Source organism: Gavia stellata, chromosome 7 (genome assembly GCF_030936135.1).
Source record: "Gavia stellata isolate bGavSte3 chromosome 7, bGavSte3.hap2, whole genome shotgun sequence".
In the NCBI taxonomy this organism is placed as follows: Eukaryota; Metazoa; Chordata; class Aves; order Gaviiformes; family Gaviidae; genus Gavia; species Gavia stellata.
This window is the reverse complement of record NC_082600.1, coordinates 36,889,887-36,909,025: the sequence shown is the minus strand read 5'-3', so window position 1 is coordinate 36,909,025 and position 19,139 is coordinate 36,889,887.

The following is a 19,139-nucleotide window of genomic DNA, read 5'->3' as shown; positions in this document are numbered from 1 at the left end:
AGCCTATTTTTCTTTCAGAAAATACAGATTGTTAGCAATAATCTTCTGCCTAAAGTATTTCCGCAGTCCAAACACTAACCCTACTGTAAAACAAGAAATCCTTATTCAAAGATACTTATTTCATGGGAGAGAGGAAAGCAAAGAGACCCAACAGGTGGTGTTGAAAGGATTAATCTAACACCAACAGAGGTAGCTACAAAACTATCTTGCAAAAGACCTTGAGGGATTGGAAGGGAGGAGAAAGAGCAGGCTCCTTCCCAAGGAGAAGGTCCGTTGCCTATCACCCTCAGCTGCAATGGTGGGAAATTTTAAAGCTGGGTGTGTCCAAGATCAAAGACTGACCCCTTAGAAAGGAGACAATATAATATCACAGAATCACAGAATCACTAAGGTTGGAAAAGACCTGTAAGATCATCAAGTCCAACCACCAACTAACACCACCATGCCCATTAAACCATGTCCCACAATGCCTCGTCCACACGCTCCTTGAACACCTCCAGTGATGGTGACTCCACCACTCCCCTGGGCAGCTTATTCCAGTGTCTCACCACTCTCTCAGGAAAGAAAGTTTTCCTAATATCCAGCCTGAACCTCCCCTGGTGCAACTTGAGGCCATTTCCTCTTGTCCTGTTGCTAGTCACATGGGAGAAGAGACCAACACCCACCTCTCTGCAACCTCCTTTCAGGTAGAGAGCACATTTACTTTCACAGATCCATACATGGTTGTGGCATGCTTACTCTTGTTTGTTATTCATTCATATTCTTTTGCTTTTTACTTGGTAGGCAGAAAAAGCATTTCCTTACCTTAAGGAAAGAGCAGGCAGGATGGTGAGTTAGACACTTTTATTCTTCTGGCTGCTGTTCAGTGCATTAATAAAAAAGCAATGTAAATATCTGTATATGGCTGGGGGAGAAGTCCTCTGCTGCAACTACTGAACAGAGTTGCTGACAGTGAAACCCACGCAGGGCACTGTACAGGCCCTGGCATTAGGAATAGGAGGGAGACAGACACTCAGCAGAGCCTGCTACCGCTAGGTTGAAAGGACAAAGCAGGTTTCCTCCTGACTGAACAACTGTCAGTGATCACTCCTAGTGAAGGGAAGTCAGAAATCAGAGCAGCATGACCTGTTGGGCTTAAGTACAAAAGCTAATTCAGAAGCCCCTGATGCTGCCAAAATTATGAGGACAAAGAATTTGGCTTAAAGGCACTTTCTCTTTCTTTGTACCTGAATAACTCCAAGGTGGTGTAGAACATAAACCTGCTAGAGAAATATGAAAGCCTCCAGGTTGTTTGTCATAACCATATCTGATATAATTACTGGTAGCAGAGACAAACTTGAATTAGAAGCTATGAATCCCCAGTCAAACCTCCTGAAAATTTAGCGTGTGTTTGGGAGCAAAGGTTTGGGTTGGACTTCTCCCTCATGGGCAGACAGAATGTACTAATTCTGAGTCCAATTCCATGTTTTTCTTTGTTTTGGTTGTTATGATAGTCATGGCTACTGCTGCAAAATTAGGCCATTAAAAAAAAGACAAGCAGCCTAATCCAAATGATTCCCATTTGAGCTAAACTCCTTGGGCTAAGCAATAGACAGAGAGGTATCTATTTAGGACATGTGTTTTCTACTTATTTCTACCCTTGACTAGTTTTGGATGGTAGAGGTAGTTGACAGATGAAATTTCCTTCCTAGGGAAAAAGGCTGATATTTTCAAAACTATTTTCATCCCAAATTGGCATTTTCAGACACCAATATGTTTAGAAAAAAATCAGTTCAGAAATGTCAAAGGTTTTTTGGTTTTGTTTTTTTTGAATCAAACCCAAATATTCAACATTTCCCAACCTGTTTTAAGCTTGCTCCCACATGAGCTGGTGTGTGCTCTTAGGCTGGAGCCATGTTGCTTACCTAGGGAGTGGCAAGTGTATTATGCTTACATTTACGCCTATAGACTACAGTCAATATCTCATCACATTTTGAACTGATGGAAAGCCGCTCAGAAACTAGAATCAGTATGGGAGACTTACACTTGTGCAATGCAACATACTGCTAAATATGCTAAGGACTGGCCAAGATGAATACCCTTGTCCAGCACTGACAGATCTTCACAATGTGAAGACAGTATTGGATCCAAAAAGCAACCTAGCTGTATTATCATGGCACAGAACCCACAAATGCTTCACTACACTTCTCAGCCCAACAGTGTAAAAATTCCCTGTCTTTCATCTGGTGCTGCAAAGCTTCTATGGTGCACGAGACAAAATCACGACCAAAAAGTTAGCATACCATAGACCTACTGATACAAGTTGTTCCAGCCCTTGCAGAACTAAAGAGTGGGAATGGAATGGTCTCTCAGGATCAGCAGAAATGAGGGATCATATTATTTGGAGGGAAGAAAAGCAAAATTATTGAGATCCTGCCTCCAGAAGAATTATTAGTATTTTCTACAGGTTTCACAGTTGTTGTTTAGCCTGAGCTGTGCTTTGAGGTACGTTAACTATTATATCTTGAGTAAAACATGAAAAATGTTCCTTTCTTGCTGATTTCCCCACCTTTTAAAAGATATTGTGAAAGTACAATATTCTCATAAGACCATTTTAATGAGAGAGAAGTGTAGCTATGTTGTCTTACAGACTTCATTAAATAGTGCTTAGAACACATTCACTTTGTTGACTCAAATTATGGAAGCAATTCTTGTTGTAGGATTGTTTATACGTCCCAGAGCATTCATAACTCACTGAGTTCAACCATCTAAAAGTGTTTAATTACAGACTGTCTGTTTCATGTAAAAAAATGTTTGCCAGCAGTCTTTTGGCAGAGTAAGGAATGAACTTTGTAGAGGAAAACTGAGTTGCTCATGAGCAGTGGCAGCAGAAATGGGGAAAAGAACTTCCCCAGAGTTTCTTGAAGATTCAAGTTGCTGGATCCTGGCATGATTTGGTCTCTTACATAAATCTTCCTGGAATCATGCTAAATTTGCATTGAATTTTTTTTGCCCAGACTTCTACAGCTGTAAATGCATGTACATTTAAGAATAGCATGTGAAAATTAAACTCGCAAGACACCATTACACAAGATGGGAGGTCAAACTTTGTCCAGAAAGGGAGAGAGCATCTAGTCTTTGAAAATAATATTTCTTTGTGCTTTTTGAAAATATAAACACAGATCATCAATATGCTACTAAAATGAGGCTGCATCTCACATTTCACAGGCTCAAAACATAAAAATGTCCTCTATTGTCTAATCTGACTGATTATTTAAACTGACTATTTTGAATATTTGAACAGAATAAAGGATGGAGGTTTCTTTACCTCCATATTTCTAAACTGATTTTTTTTCATCATAGATTCCTATGAAAAATGTTACCTTCCTGTGAAATGCTGAATTTATCTGATGGAGTGTTTTTAAAGCTAAATCTGAAGATTTGGGTTGAAAAAGACTGATTTTTTTTTTTTTTTTTTTTTTTTTTTTTAATTTGGAAATGCCATTGTCTTGACTCCTGGGAGGTTTCTTGTGAATACCTTATCTCCTCTCTCTCTGCTCCTGGTTTGATACTCATGGCTGCAGCTGCTGAGCAAAGCAAAGTTTCGATTCAATGTCCATTTCTGAAGCAAAATTTCTGCCATTCTTTACTGCTGAAGTTCAAGATCCTGTATTGGGCCAGCACAGCATATCGCAGCCTCAGCCTCCCTGACCTGAGACGCTGCTGCCTCACCTCAGCAGAGGCACCCGTGTAATCCTTTGTTGGCAGACATTAGATACACCAAAATATGTGAGGACTGACTTGGAGAATGACGTTGTCTCACCTCAGTCCAGAAGACAGAATATGAAATTGAAGCAGGCGGGACTTAAAGCAAAAAAACCAAGTTATTTCCGTGTTTAGTCGTCAGCTGAGGACTAGCTGAGCAAGTTTGTCATACTGCAAGTGGAAATTTTATTGAAAAGGTGAGGAGAAGAGTTTCCCAAAGCTACAAAGGCAAGCACAGTGGGTCTGAATGTATGTAGAGAAGGTGCGGTTTCGACCATCTCTCCACTTCAGCATATGCCTACATGGAATCAGTGCGGCCACCCCATTTGTATTTTGGGCTCCCGGATCCTGCTCCTCACCGACCACGCGAGGGGCCATGCCATGCCTGCGAGCGGTGCCGGCAGGGAGGCTAAAGGCCCAGGAGGCCCAGAGGTGGCCAGAGCTCTGGTGGGAAGGCCCTGCTTTGCTGCTGTGGGTATGCCCTGAGGGGAAGGGACAGCCCTGGGGCTCCTGACCTTTCCCCTCCACCCTCCTCTGACAGCCCATGCCCATGGTGTGCTGAGCTGGACCAAAACCCTCGGGCAGCGATCAGCCCTAGGGCCGTGGGCAGCATGTGCTGGGGGAGCGCGGCCGGGCCAAGGGAGCCAGCCTCCCATCCGCAGCCCCTGGCAGAAATGCAGGAAAGTTCTCCTTAAAAAGCAGTGAGTTACGCAGTTTCACACCTGAGTCGTCAGCCAAGAGAGTGGAAATGGCCTTTTCAGGCTTTCAGCAGCCATCCAACCAGAAGGGCAAGGGTCAGTTAGGAGAGGGGACAAGGTGAGTTCTTCCCCTCTGACGGCTCCCCTTGCAGGCTCAGTCTGCTCCCCTCCAGGGCCTGGCTGTGCTCCGAGGTACCTTGAGGTACTCGAGTCCTTGCAGTGTGAGCTCATTTGTTGTCATTTCCACTTCTGGGAAAAAAAGGGTCATAAGAAGAGATCAGTAAATGTGCAGTATTCATAAAGCACGGCCTCTAACAAAACAGACACGTTGCACTGTTATCATATCCAGGAAAACAGCAGCAGACAGTATAACTTTAGAATACCACCCAGAAACTCTTGTTTGGAAAGGACAACTCATAGCACCAAAGCCTAAATATATTTGCCAAACCATACTTTAACTTACTGCCAAGACACCAGATTTATCCCCTTAATAGCAATGATCCACTAGGCAAGGCAACATGGTGACTGCTACAGCAAACTGGACATGGGTTCATTTCACAGAGGTCAAGATTACGGAAAGAGCCCTACATGTATTAATGCTTGGTGAGAAAGGTAGGATTTTTTCCCGTATGAAATTGGCCTGAGGCTAGTTTGTTAATAAAGAGTCTCATAGGAAGAATATGACAGAATCAGTATAACTGCTAGCTTTCAAGTCTAAGGAAAAATAATTATGAAAATTTCAGGTGTTTAGATGAATAGTTTCAGACCAAAAATAGAAGAGAAATAAATGTCTAATAGAAACTGGATTTAGGAAAGGCAAAATTACAACACAAGGTATATAACCATACACAAAAAAGTGAAGGAATGCCCTGGTTTCTACCTTGCTTCTTCAGACTGTCCTCATCTTCAGTCATTTATATGGCAGTATATGTGAAACAACTTCCTCCTGTATCCGCAAAAAGGGAAAGGGAGGGAGGAGTTGTGACTCCCTCTTCCCTTACTTTTCTCCTCAGCACGCTGAGCCAGCCAGAAAGCAAAGACAGCTCTTCATCTGATGTAGCCTGATTTGCATCCCAAAGCCCTGCAACAGTGCACTCCACATACTGAAACATAGCTCTCCAAGCTGCCGGACAGCTTGTCAAACTTCTGCGACAGAACGCATCCAAGTCAGGGCTTGTGATAATTGTAATCATGGTATCAACTGACATTCTGACATACGTTCCTGAATGTGTGCATGGGTATGTGTATGCATAGCTCCAGCGGGAAAATTCTGAAGACTGATATGCCTGACATTGCCTTGTGACATTCGTGTATGACAAATGTATTTGTTGTGGTACGTTTCTCACTCTGATTGCCAGGAACTCTTTGGGGAAGATGGTGGCACAAGTGATGGAGGCAGTTTGCTTCTGTAATATTGCTTTTCTTCTTTTCTTTCTTCCCAGAAATGCATTTCATCCTCTTTATGCATCTTTCAGAACTGGTCCTTGGACTCCTGAAAGAAAAAATGTGGATGCCATAGACAGCTGGAATGGAAAAATCTGATAAGGGGTTTAAACAAAAAATAAACAACCCCCAAAAAAACCCTGCATGCAAAACAGATGCTGCAAATACATGTAGCACATACTTTTTGTATACACATATTGGCATGTGCCTGCATATATGTCACATATGCAAATATACACATACACACAAAGACATGGCTTTATATAATGTACATACACACAGGCAAAAATCCTCTTGAACCACCCTGAAGTGCCAGTCTTTGTCAGAGAGGGAGCAGATTGGTTTTGCTGTTTAATATTTTACCACCTGAACTCAGGGGATAATAGTAAGCACATGTAATTTTGAAACTGAGGTTAGTCATCTAAGACTTTCCTGCAAGTGCTTTGTCTCTTGCTATCTTTTGGGGACTGTTTGTAAATGTCCGTGTATACTTCTAGGAACTAAATACATATGAGTTCAGGGAATCAGTCTCTTCTAGGTGTAGTTCAAAATGTTGATACTTATCAGCAGGACCTAAAGCAGATCTCACTGTTTTTTTTTTCCTTTGACTTCCTTTACTCTGATACCAGGTCTTAAATACCATGTTTAGATTCTGATAACCCAAAAGGACATTACTTAGCATAAACATGAAATCAGGTGATTTGTTTTTTGATGGCTATTATTGACTTTAATATGTGAGCAAAATAGTCTGTATAGAGAACTCATGGAATTTATGTGCCCTGTATTTATACAGTCTGTACATGCTCACTCGCAGGACATAGGATTCAGATTCATTAGGAGTAGGAAGGAGAGGATGGTAGTTGTTACTCCTATTCCTAGCCAGAAATGACAGTGTTTGCAGATTTAATGGTGCCAACCAAACAACGAATAATTTTTTGTTTTCTCATATTTCTGTATCTGTGCTCAAAAAGAGATAGCTATGCTTTAAATCTTTTTCAGCACACAAACACATAGACTTTCAGGAGACTTATCTCAACCATAATACAATTTTCTGAGCCTGGCAAGTCTTACAAATCCCTAATCACAGTTGCACGTATTCGATAATGCAGAAAAGTCCAAATTTAAGGAGTAACAGTTGAAATGTACGTATATGGGGCAAATTGGTTTCAGAAGTTATATGGCATAGCAATAATAAGGTGCTGGACTGGTTGCGAGGACACCTGCCACCTGTTTCTAGCTCAGCCATGACCTGCCATGTTAGTGATGGTAGGCCTTTACCACTCTCTGTCACTGCTTTACTTGTACTGTTTTGGCTGTCCCATCAGACTGTAAACATCTGAGAACAGGCACATCACTGCCTGTGAAGGATGCAGGTGCAGGGTGGTGTGGTTGTGAGTGGCTCTTCCATTCTTACAATGCTTATACTAGCGATTATAACAGCTTATACTTGTCTTTGGTGAAGTAACCTGACAGAAAACAAAGAACTTTGCCCAGACTCTTCTCTGAAAGGGAGATAACGATGAATCTATTTTAACAACACACTGGTTGAACCCTAATGTGGAGGTCCTAAGACATAATGTCTGATTGATGCATTTACACACCATTGGATGCAAATTGTTGCAAAATTAATCTTGTCTTATTGGAATTCTTTTGCTGATGAGATGTGTTTGTGGTGTCTGAGCTACAATGTGTATTTGGCTGGCCACGTCTTTAATTTGGAGGAATTCCACCTGCATCATTATACTTATGTGACTGCAGTTACTGACAGAGGCCCTTAAACAGGAACATGATGAATTCCACCAGCATGGAATGATAGCCGTCCTTAGTGCAGCATGTAAAATTACTTGGTAATATATGGCATAGTATTGAACAACTTCCTGGAAACCTTAGCAATGCAGAAGTTTAAACGAAATGGCACGGCCCGCAGTTCATAAAAAACACAGGCTGAATAAGCTGCCTCTAACTGCATCAGAAACTTTTGCTCATAGATTTAGCCTTTAATTCTAGAACTAAAAGTGCTAAAAAGTGGCATGACTAAAAAGGCAATGCAGCAATAAAAATTCCAGTTTTACTCTAGGGATAGCTTCAGAGACATTGTGGTCAGAATTTTCTCCATTATTTGCAAGTTGCCAAAGAAGAACGTTTTTTATTCTGGCTTGGCTTTGGGAAATCTATTAAGATTTTTAATTGCATTCAAAAATATTCTTATGTTTTGAAACCTAGTCTGCAGGAAGTTTAACCAGCCCTTCATTAAGGTCTCTGAGTGTGGCTGAGACTTGTGTATTAGCAAGGTGTTTGCTTGTCTCTGCCCAATAAAAATACAAGGAATAATGCCAGTTTGGGGAATGAATAGAGCAGAAGGGAATCAGGGGACACAAGTTATGAGCTGCTTTAGTCTTCATACTCAGGAAGTATTTACCAACTTCCATTGCCTCATCTCATCTCTTCCATTAGAAGGCCTTTATAAATTACAGGAGTAAGTGGCCCTTAGCAAATAACTTCACAACAGAGGGCAACCTAAAATGGGACTGAAGCAGAATAGGAAACTCCTTTCTGCTACTGTAGATGGTTCTGAGCTGCTAGCATTTTTTCCTCTCAGATCAGGATGAAAGGCAAAAATCTGAATAATTTCCACAAATTGAAAATCTGAAAAATGTGTGAGCTGGGTGCAGATGAAACATTTAATTTCAATAATTTTGTAATATCTTGTTACAATGCTGATCTGTCTTTAATCATTTTAGTTCTAAATTTGCTAAGATTTCAAAGACTTTACTTTTGTAAAAAGTTCCAGCTTGAAGGAAACAAAAGCTTTCTAATTCAAGAAGTTGGAACAAGACTATTTTTAATGTTTCTTATAAAAAATAATAATTAAGGAGCATGAGGAAATGGAGCCTTTTCTTATCCATTAGTCTGAGTCATAACTCAGATCAGTAACAAAGGCTATGTGTTTCAGTGTGATGGCTCTTTGGTGACTAACTCTTTTTTCCTGTCTGGTTGACTGCAGCAGCATTTGGGTCAGGCCTAGTAAGACGGTTCTCTTAACTGTGCCAATACCAGAAGAAGGCTTTGCGCATATGCTGATAAGTCAATGGAATGTCAAGGAGAAATACTTTTTTAGCCAAGAACAAGATATTTGACAGTGGAGCTGATCACAAATGGAGTGTATCCTTGGGCAATAAAAATTTTCCTTTACAGTCAATTCCATGATTAAGCCAAAGCCACTCCTTTGTTCCTCCACCTGTCTCTGTGAGTCAGCAATGGTTTCCTCTTGCTTTCCCTCCAAGTGAGATGCCAATGCCTCGCCTGGACTGCAGAGGCACAGGTGGTGTGCCCACATTTGTGATTTGTTTAGTTTTTGCAATGTTGGCAGGCTGTCTGAGCTCTGGCAAATAGGATAGAGAATGGAGAGGACAATCCACTTTTTATGCTACTCATGGGTTTTTTACTCTAAAAATCAGGAGTTTGAAAAATCTCATCAGAACCATCTGTAATTTGTTTAGAACTGTGACTAACAAAAATGCTAACTTCTGTTCATTAAAAGAAGTACTGAAATATTTTAGAGTTTAATTCCATGGGATTCTAAAAGTCAGAGGTGCAATATACGTGTTTGGGCCAAATTTTCACATTCAGTTTGTGCTGTACATGCAACTCCAATGACACAAGCATATCCAATAGGTAGTTTTGTACCTGTGAGTTATGCTGCTGTAACAGACACATCTCTCATTTGCCATATACATTTTAGCTTATCTCATAGCTGCATTTTGCACTCGGCTCTCTCTACTGAGATAGGTATTTGATGGCTTTTGCCAAATGTTCTTCTAGAGCCAATATGAGTATGAACAACATGAAGTAAGAGGTGCCACCTGTAGAAGTGCCATGCCAGCCCAGGCAGTGTGCTTCCCACCTAATCACAGTGGGAAAGAATCTGTGTGACTCAGAGGCAGGGAAAGGAAAATAAGTCTCAGACCTCTGGACCGAGTACTCAGCTTGCCAGGGAGGAGGGCTATCAGAGCCAGTGAACTCTTCACTGCCTTATTCAATGGATTGTAGTTCTGTGATTTCTGTCCCTATGGCATCCATCTTCCCCATAGAAACAAAATTCTTCATCTAGTTGCCATTGGTTTGGTGACAGCAACTGATCCAGATACTTTGAGGCATGGTGTTGCTGATATAGCCAGTAAGCATGTCAGTAAACAAGTCAACCCCAAAACACAGAAGAGCATGCATGCGTCCAGTGTATGCGTGCACAAACTTTAAACTGATGCCTCTCATGCCATACTGATGAGCAACGTATTCTGGCCGTTCCTTTCCCATGCAGGCTTAGCATGGCTGATTTGTGTACTCAGCACTGAAACCTACACTTTTCCCAGGACCCATCAGGTCAGATTGCCCGTAACCTATTGCTCCTTTGATGGCTCTCATCCTGCTTTCAATTGATGTGGCAGTGCGTGAATACATATGACCGAAAGCTTGATATAAAATTCATTTGTCTAAACACTGGCTATTTATGTTTGATGGCCTGAACAATTATTAATCCTGATTGGAAATATAAGTCATTGTGTCTACAGTGTCCTGTCACAGCATCCCTGTTAGCTCCCCTGAGGCCAAATTCTCTGACAATGCACACAGTGTCCGGTTCTTTCTGCACACAGTACCAAGCCCTAGCTGAAATCCCAGGCAGGAAACCTCTTTTTCTGTATGCTCACCAGTGTGGATGATCCCCAGGAATTTTCCTGGTCTGCCAGTGTATATCACATAAGACAGGAGACAGACCCTGTGTCCAATAATTTCCATGCTCACACATACTGTTCAAAAATGCCATGGCACATGCACCCCTCACCCTCAGTGGGCACAACATGCATCCTTCCTGCCAGAGCACAAGCTCCCACACTAGCCCTGCATATGGGGAAAGCCCTGAAGGGACTGGAGCCTCCCTTAACCTACAAAGAGAGTGGAAAGCTCCAGAGCAGCAGCAGGCCTGCTCTTTGTGTTAAAAAGTCAATATATCCCTCCTTGCTTCCCTCTAATCTCTGATTTCTCACCCTTACTTGAAGACTCTGTTCCACCACTGCCAATGAAACACCAACTTCAAGGTTGTCAGATGACCTACATGTGCCTAGCAAAGAGTCACATACGAAACCTGGTACAGCAGGCACCAACCACCCTATGTCTTGCTGGCCTGCACCTAGGGCACACATTCACCTAATGCGATTTTTTCAGTAGTTATTCTACACAGCCACCATGTGCCAGCCTGTGCACAGCCCAGTAAAATACAGAGGCTCGCCTGGGCGATGGTACCAGCTACTGCTGTGGCAGGACTAGTCCTTACTAGGTACAAAGGATTCCCCGCGCTGCATGGCCCCATGGCTCCTCTCTCTCCCTGCAGCACCAAGCTGCAATGCTAGGATGTGATAGGGGGACCCCATGGCGAATAAACCCACACAAATCCATAGATATGCCTCTCTCCCAGGCCAGGAAATGGCTAACAAAGCCGGGGGAAACAGTTCAGACACACATAGCTCAGCTGTTGTGGAATAGCATGGTTTGGTTTCTGTCTCCAAATATCCCAGGACTGTTGAGCATTTCCTTGGTCTGATGTGATGGGAGGCTTCTAGGCAGCCATGGACCTGCAAATGTTGGTCTTCAGGGGCTGGCACTAAGGGTTTGGTCTTTGCACACAAATGGTGTGACTGAGGGAAGCAAAGGTACTTACTTCACCTGTCCCAGCATTTTTTTTTCTGATTCTTACAAGAAATATGTGTCTGTTCTTGACTTGTGTTTTATCTCCCACCACAGCGCCCAGGGGAGCATCTCAGCTCCCACATTCTCACACATATGTGCACACTGCAGGGCTCTCTCCCCCAGCTTTCCAGCAGGCTGACCCATGCCACACCACACTGCTGGTCTCCAGTATTTCTGGACCAAGCCCCTAGCTCCCTCCAGGGAGAGAGCATGCTGAGTGGCAAGGCGTCAATGATGCAGTCAAGTGAGGCAGGGCTGTTACTAGACATCTCTTGCTCGGTGAATGAGAGGGGGAAGGATAAAAGAGAAATGTAGAGTAGGTACTGTCTGAAGGCACACCAGGCAGAATGTGGCATAGACGCCCCTGGAAAACTGCAGAGATGATTTATGGATCTGCAAGGTAGATTGAAACAGGATGTTTCTCCATTCCCTATTGCCCTTATTGGGATAATTATCAGGAACACTCTACCAGGGGATCACAATAATGAGTAACAGAAATATTGATTTTGAATGTTCAGTCTTGTAGAAGAATCTTCAGCTTGAGTACATCATTGTAACTTCATTTTGACTTCAGTGGGGTATTCCATTTTCCATCAGACTACAACATTGCCCTAGATACAAAAATACCAAGGCTGTGTTTTGGGTTTTTTTAATGCTGAATGAATTAGAAAGCCACTGTAAGACTATAAATAATGTTTTAGTGCTGGCAGCTAAAATTCCTGGATCTTAATCCGAAAGGGACTATAATAACCATTTAGTCAGACCTCCTGCCTGAAAACGGGCACAGACTGAATGAAGGAGCATTGTACCTCTGGGTATATATTTCTATATTTCCTATTTCAGTGACACAGAATTGAGAACATGGGAGGTCAGTTGTGCAGCAAAAGCCAAATGTGCTGTCAGTTGATACTCTTGCATTTCATATACACTCTATTGCAATGCCACATTTCCTTTGCTTACAGTGATCGAGTACAAGGATATAATCTGCTCTGAAGAACACAGTTCTGCAGAATCCAGAAAGCACTTCAGTCAAAGAGTAAGTTAAGTTTCCTTAAAGTCTGAATGAATATGCATAGAGACTTTGTTGTTTTTTCCATATGCATCATACACTCACTTGCTAATTTTACTTACATTTTCTCCAAACAAAATGAAAATCATTAAGTAAATCCTAAAAGGTAATAAGGAATCAATCAGAAACACCACAAATATTTTTTGATTCTTCCAGTTATTTTTTCAGATGCGTGTGATAAAAGTGGTAAAATATTCCATCCAGAAGCCTACACTGTGTAAATGATAATTATTAGCTAAAACTGCACAATAAATAAAAGCAGACATTTTTAAGCTGAATTTATAGTGAGGTAAAAGTTTGGTTTGATTTGGGGAGTTTTGTGTTTTGTTTTTGTGAGTGGGTGGGTGGGGGTTGTTTTTTTCATTTATGAAATGGAATATTCTGCTTGGTGAACTGATTCAACGATGGAGTTGCTCCCGAAAGTTATTTGTCAGTGAAAGGAGTAATGAGAACATAATAGCTAATCCCTCAAAAGTTCAACTGGATTAAAAGCAATTTGAATTCTTTTTTGGAACCAAAAATAAAGCTATTTGCAGATGGTCTTCATTAGAAATACTGATGGCAAGAATTATTTTACAGCTCTAATAGTGTGTCTAGCCAATATCCCTTAGGCCTTAATATTTTCAGTATCAGATATGAACATTCTCTTTGGAGTCACCTGCTTGCATTAAAGAAATATACTTAATCATACACATATATAGATATGATATACATATATATACATATAGACACACAATATTTCTTTGATGCAAGTAGATAAATATATATATTAAAAGTTTTTCATATATTTATATTACAAGAAAAACAGTGACATACATTTGATGCTGAGAAACATACTGGTTCAGACTAATTTTTCTTTTTTTTAATCTGCAACTCAGAAGGTTAACAACTTATTTTATACTATACTGATAATGTAAATTATATATTACTAGTATAAAACAATTTCCTGCTAAGGACAAAATGGATGTCCCCTGGAGAACATAGCAGCCTCCATGTCACTTAGCTACAGTACCACACACAAGCAGGTAGTTAGATATATAGTTATCCAACCTGCATATATTATCTGATTGGCATGTTCACTTGCTCCTTGACCGCCATAAATGAGTTGCTGTGCAGGTGCCATTAGAACATGCATCTTTTTCTGAATGCACCATTGTAGGAGCAGCTGAAAAGCTGTTTGTACTACACAGTTAGAAAGCTGGCAGCAGTGCTGGGTGAAAAATGGCAAGTATGTTTCAAGAAAAATTCAAAAAACTTCATGTTTACTTTACATTTTTTAACATCTCAATGAGAAATTCAAAAAACCTGAAGGTATTGAAACCTAATGCTTTTCAGGTTTTGATTTAACAGTTACTGCATTTTCTTCTTCTTGCCTTTCCTCCTTCCTCCTCCCATTTTCTTTTGCTATTTTCATTTCTTGCCCTTTGTTTTTAATAATCAAGTAGAAGAGAATGAAGATAAAGGAACAGAAGGAATGAGAGCGAGGAGGAAACAATACCTGGGAAGCTGTAACACTTTTAGCAGGTTAGTTTAATAGAGAGGCCTTTGTATACCTGTACTAAGGTAATAAATGTGCCAGTAGGTGAAGCTCAACAATATACAAGATAGTTTACTTCTGCCCAATTTGATAGAAAACTATTTGGCTTGCTCAGGACTTATCCGTTCAGCTGGTTGTAGACTTTTCCCCCAACCATTTGCTCTTTTAAAAATGGAATAGTGCTTTGTTAGGCAACACTGTAAAACTTTCTGTCTCCTTTTTCTTCATGGCTTGAGGTGTTCACAATTTATGACCTGAGTCAGCAGATAAGTATGTTTCATACATATGTAGAACACTTTTGAAAAGTTGGCAAGATACATCTTTGAGTTAGCAAGGAAAAGAAACAAAAATGTAATGGTTACAAATTTGGGCTTAAGCTATTCCTCCATTTCAAGCTTCATTTGTTTGCTTTCCATTTCAGCAGCTGCTGGAAGCACTCTTCAGTAGGAACCAAATAAATCCATACCACCTGTCCTACTCTGAATTGGAGGCCAAATCTTTCTGTTAGCTATCATAACATTCAAGAATTAAAAAAGCATCTCAACCTCAATTTCCATGCCATGAAAAAAACCCAGAAGAGGAATAATAAGAGCTTGGTTAGGCAATTTGCAGGCATGTGAATTGCAATTACTGTGAAATCTTCATCATTCCCCCCAAAAATTGTTTGCAATCTGAAGTGCAGTGCCTTCCTCTCCAAATTTTGTAAATGCCAATATGTTTTGGCTGGAATTTAATGTTGACATATATCTATTTTATCATAGGTTAAATTTTTACATCTTTTGATAGCCTCTCCCCCTGATATGTCTCATGGCAAGGCAGCTGTGAAGAAACTTACGGATTTGTGGGTATAGAAACAATTATCTGGGAAAACTATCAGGATTCTCCCAGAAACACATGGCATGTTTATCCCTATAGACTTGAAAGTTATTCTGCTTTAAACTCTGCAGGTCTCCCACACAACGTTCATAAATAAAAGCACATTTTGAATCCCTGCCTTTAGTCCTAAATCCCAAGGTAAGGATTGACTGGAATATATTGGAACAGATCTTTAGGTTTGGAATAAATGCTAGTCTTAGGTCATCACCATGCCTTTCAAGCACTCAAAAAAACTACTGTAATATGTTATTTTGGTACTGAGCCATGCAAATCTTGCCCAAATTTTGAGTGTGTGAGCTGTCAGCAAAGAGCTGTATGGTTGTAAGCAGGAGGCACTTCAATGCAATTCAAGTGAAACTTGTGCCCCCATTTCACTTCAAATCAGCTGATTAGCAAAAATGGCTTATTGTGCCAAGATAAAAACAGATAAGCCAAACTAGTAATTTGTTTTTCCAGGGAGAGTTTCATACAGTTTATTAAATAGAGAATCCAGAGCAGTAATCAACGCATTCACTGGGATGTTAATGGAGATATGGTAAAGCAGTGTATGACAGCCAAGGGACAGAGTGCACTTACTCACTCTCTCCAGCCATGAAATCAGTAACTCAGATCATTTGTCTAAGTCACCTACTATTACTTTGGAGTGAATCAGTGCATGGAGGTTTAAGGACATCCCAAGCAGATTTGTTCATTTAATAGAGAAAAAAACAAAACAAAAATAACAACTGCTTTATTTGAAAGCCAGGACCAAGGGAGATTTAGTTTAGCTAAAGCAATATTTGACTCCAGTTCAAGTTGGGCAGGAGTTCAGCCAGAAGTTATCATATGATTGGGTTTTGGGGATTCTATTTTTTTCAAAGTCTGTGTGAAATGATCTAGTAGTGGTCTCAGTCCAAATTCCAATCCATAAGTGCCTCTGTTCCTCGCAAAACCCCACAATTTGCACCATTTTTAAGAGTCTCAGAATAGAAGGCAAGAGCTAGAACCCACAGTTTGCTCAGGGTCTGCTCTGCACATCTGAAATAAGGAGATGGGGGATATGAAATGACACCATTACCTTTGCTTAGTTGACAATCCTCCGTTAAGAAGAAAAAAACATTGCTGAGAAAAAAAGAAAAGAAGTACCAACTACACCAACTACTCCATTCGTATTTTTGCCCTTTTGTTCTCTTAATTTTAGCATAAATTAAAGATGACAGTAGGATCTCCGCAAGCACTTCTTGGCATTGCCACACTGTTGCAGAGCCTGGTTAAGAGTCAGCAGGATCTACACAGTGAAGATGAAACAACTTACTTTGACTTATTTTTGAGCCATTTGAAGAGCATGTGCCCTAAAGTTTGTTCAAAGTCAACTTTTCAGTCATTTACCTTCTAGGAGGTGTAAAATAAAATTATAAACAAATACAGAGATTAAGTAGAAAATATCATGTAAAACACTGGTGAATATGAAGTTATCCAGTTTTAAGGAATGTTTATATCTTATGCACTCTAGACTTCACTGCAACCAATGAAACATATTTAGTCTGTATTTAAAGTAAATACATCCTATGGAATAGCACATGTTCAACATCCAGGAAAAGCTTACACTAATCTTTCACCCACAATGCAGCCTTGAACTACATCATTTGCCTACTCCTTGTAGAGTGTTTTAGACAGTGCTTCTCAGAGCACTGTAATTAAGAATGACATTTTCTCAGTCCTATTGCTGCTGGCCTCCTCAAAAAATAAACTATATTCCTAAGAGTATATCAGGACAATTCAGCACTTAAGAACACTTGCAAACCAAACTCCAGTAGGCTAAAGAGTAATATAAAATGCATGAAGTCATTGGATATTTTCTTTGCCAACACCAGCCATAACATACCAGTAATGGTTATATAACATTTCCCCATCTGTTTGTTGAATTGTTTTCTCTCTCTTCCTCCACCTCCTTCTACACCTCCCCTTCACCTTTCCAAATGAAATTATGCTCTTAAAAATGATGCATGTCACTCAGGGTTTTAGCTAAAAATGAAATTTCAAATTGCAGAACATGTCCTCAACTTCAGGTAAATGGATAAAGTACCATTAAAACAGATGTTGAAATCAACAGTGATATTCTATACTTATATAGTTATATATGATCAAACTTTGGAGTAGTTGAGAATATCTTCTCTCCTGAATAAGCTTTACCAAAGCACACACAACTAGATGTTAAAATGAAAAAGAACTGAAAGTTATTTCTTCTCTGCAGTTTCATTTTATTCACTCTCATCCTTGTACCATACTGAAAACAACAGATTGTACTGCAAAGATTTTAATCTTATTGTGCGTCTGTTCTATTGAAATGTGCCATGCAGACTATATGGCTGCAGACTATTTCTGATTCACATCACTTAAACAGGAGTAGAATCAGGCCCATGTAATCCTGCAAGGATTACAAAGGTATATGGTTTCCTTGGCATTAATCAGAACTGTTGGATAATGGCTCCCCTCAGAGGTAGTATAGGAAGCATGCACCAGTCCAGTATATCTCCTTCCTACAAGATGTCAGGAGGAAATAAGTTGTGCATTTTGCATGATAGTTGAAAATACACTGCAAACTCCATCCTACAATGCATTAGAGATTGTCAGTTCTTTTGCTTTATGGGAAATGACTGTAGCTAATGAATAAATGTTATAATTAATGATGGAAAAATATATACGAATTTAGAAATGAAAAACTGGTATCAAGGATTAAGCTTCATTTTACAAAATATAACCAGTTTTGAGGTTGTATTAGAGGCATGCAAAGGAGAAACTTACCTATGTTCTAATACTTCAGCTTCACAAAACTAAAATGAAGGCAAAATAATGAATAAAAAATTTCTATTGATTTAAAAGTCAATTACTTGCAAGCTAGAAATTTTAATATTTGTCCAACTAGATGTTAGAGTGGCTCTGTGCCAGGCTTTGCTATGTTTGGGAGAATTCTCTCTCTCAGTAGTTTCCCATTCCATCCTATAAATCTTACAAGCAAATTCCCTTGCCTCAAATCTGTTAATTTAAGATAACACATCAGCATGTACTCTATCCTATACCTGTTTGAAGGATTCTATGAAGGAGCATGAAGATGACTTCTTCCAATATTATCTCCTGCCTCTTTTATGAGATGCATAAAAATGTTCTTGAACTGACTTTTAAAAAAATATCCTAAAAGAGTTCTAAAAATTACTCACAGTTTTTGACCATCAGATCATTGTGGAATGTATTAGTTTGAGTTGTTTCTTAAACAAGACAATAGAGAAAAAGGATAATTTAATAAATGGAACGTATTTTTTGAGGTCTACAGGTTCTTCAAATTTCTCCAATACAAGAAATAGAGGGTATCAGACGAAACTAGCATGTGGCAGATTCAAAATAGCCAAGAGTAAGCAGTTCTTCGTAAATGAGGGGAAAAATATCCAAGTACATAAATTGAGAGTTTTTGAATGACCACCATGACCACAGGAAAAGTCTGGATGTTATAACAGGTGTAAGAACTAGGAAGACATCAGCTCACTGCTCAGTAGCAGTTGAAGTATTGGGAATTACTAGGTAGTGAACAAAGATTAGAAAAAGCCCAGAGCTTTGCCACAGTGTAAACCCACACTGCATCTTGAATCCTATGTGCAGGTGAGTCCGTAGTCTCAAGAACGGATACAATGCAGTTGGGACAGGTACGGAGAGGGGCAGCTGTAACGATAGTGTGTGCGCCAGGTGCCATAAACAGAGCAGCCAAGTAGCTAAGGCTTTCATGCCTGGAAAGAACTCAGCTGGGCAGAAGTATGACAAAGCTTTATAAAATAATGAGAAGCAAATAAAAGGTGGATTGGGACTGATTGCTCATCATGTCTTCAAATATAAGTATAGACCATGAATGGAACCTAATAGGTGGCAGGTTCAAAACAAGCAGCAGCAGGCATATCTTCACTGAACACGTCACTAAAGTGTGGAACTGCATGCACGTGTGAAGCTTAAGGGAGATAAAGAAGAGACTGGAGAATTTCACTGAATATATGTCTGTTAAAAG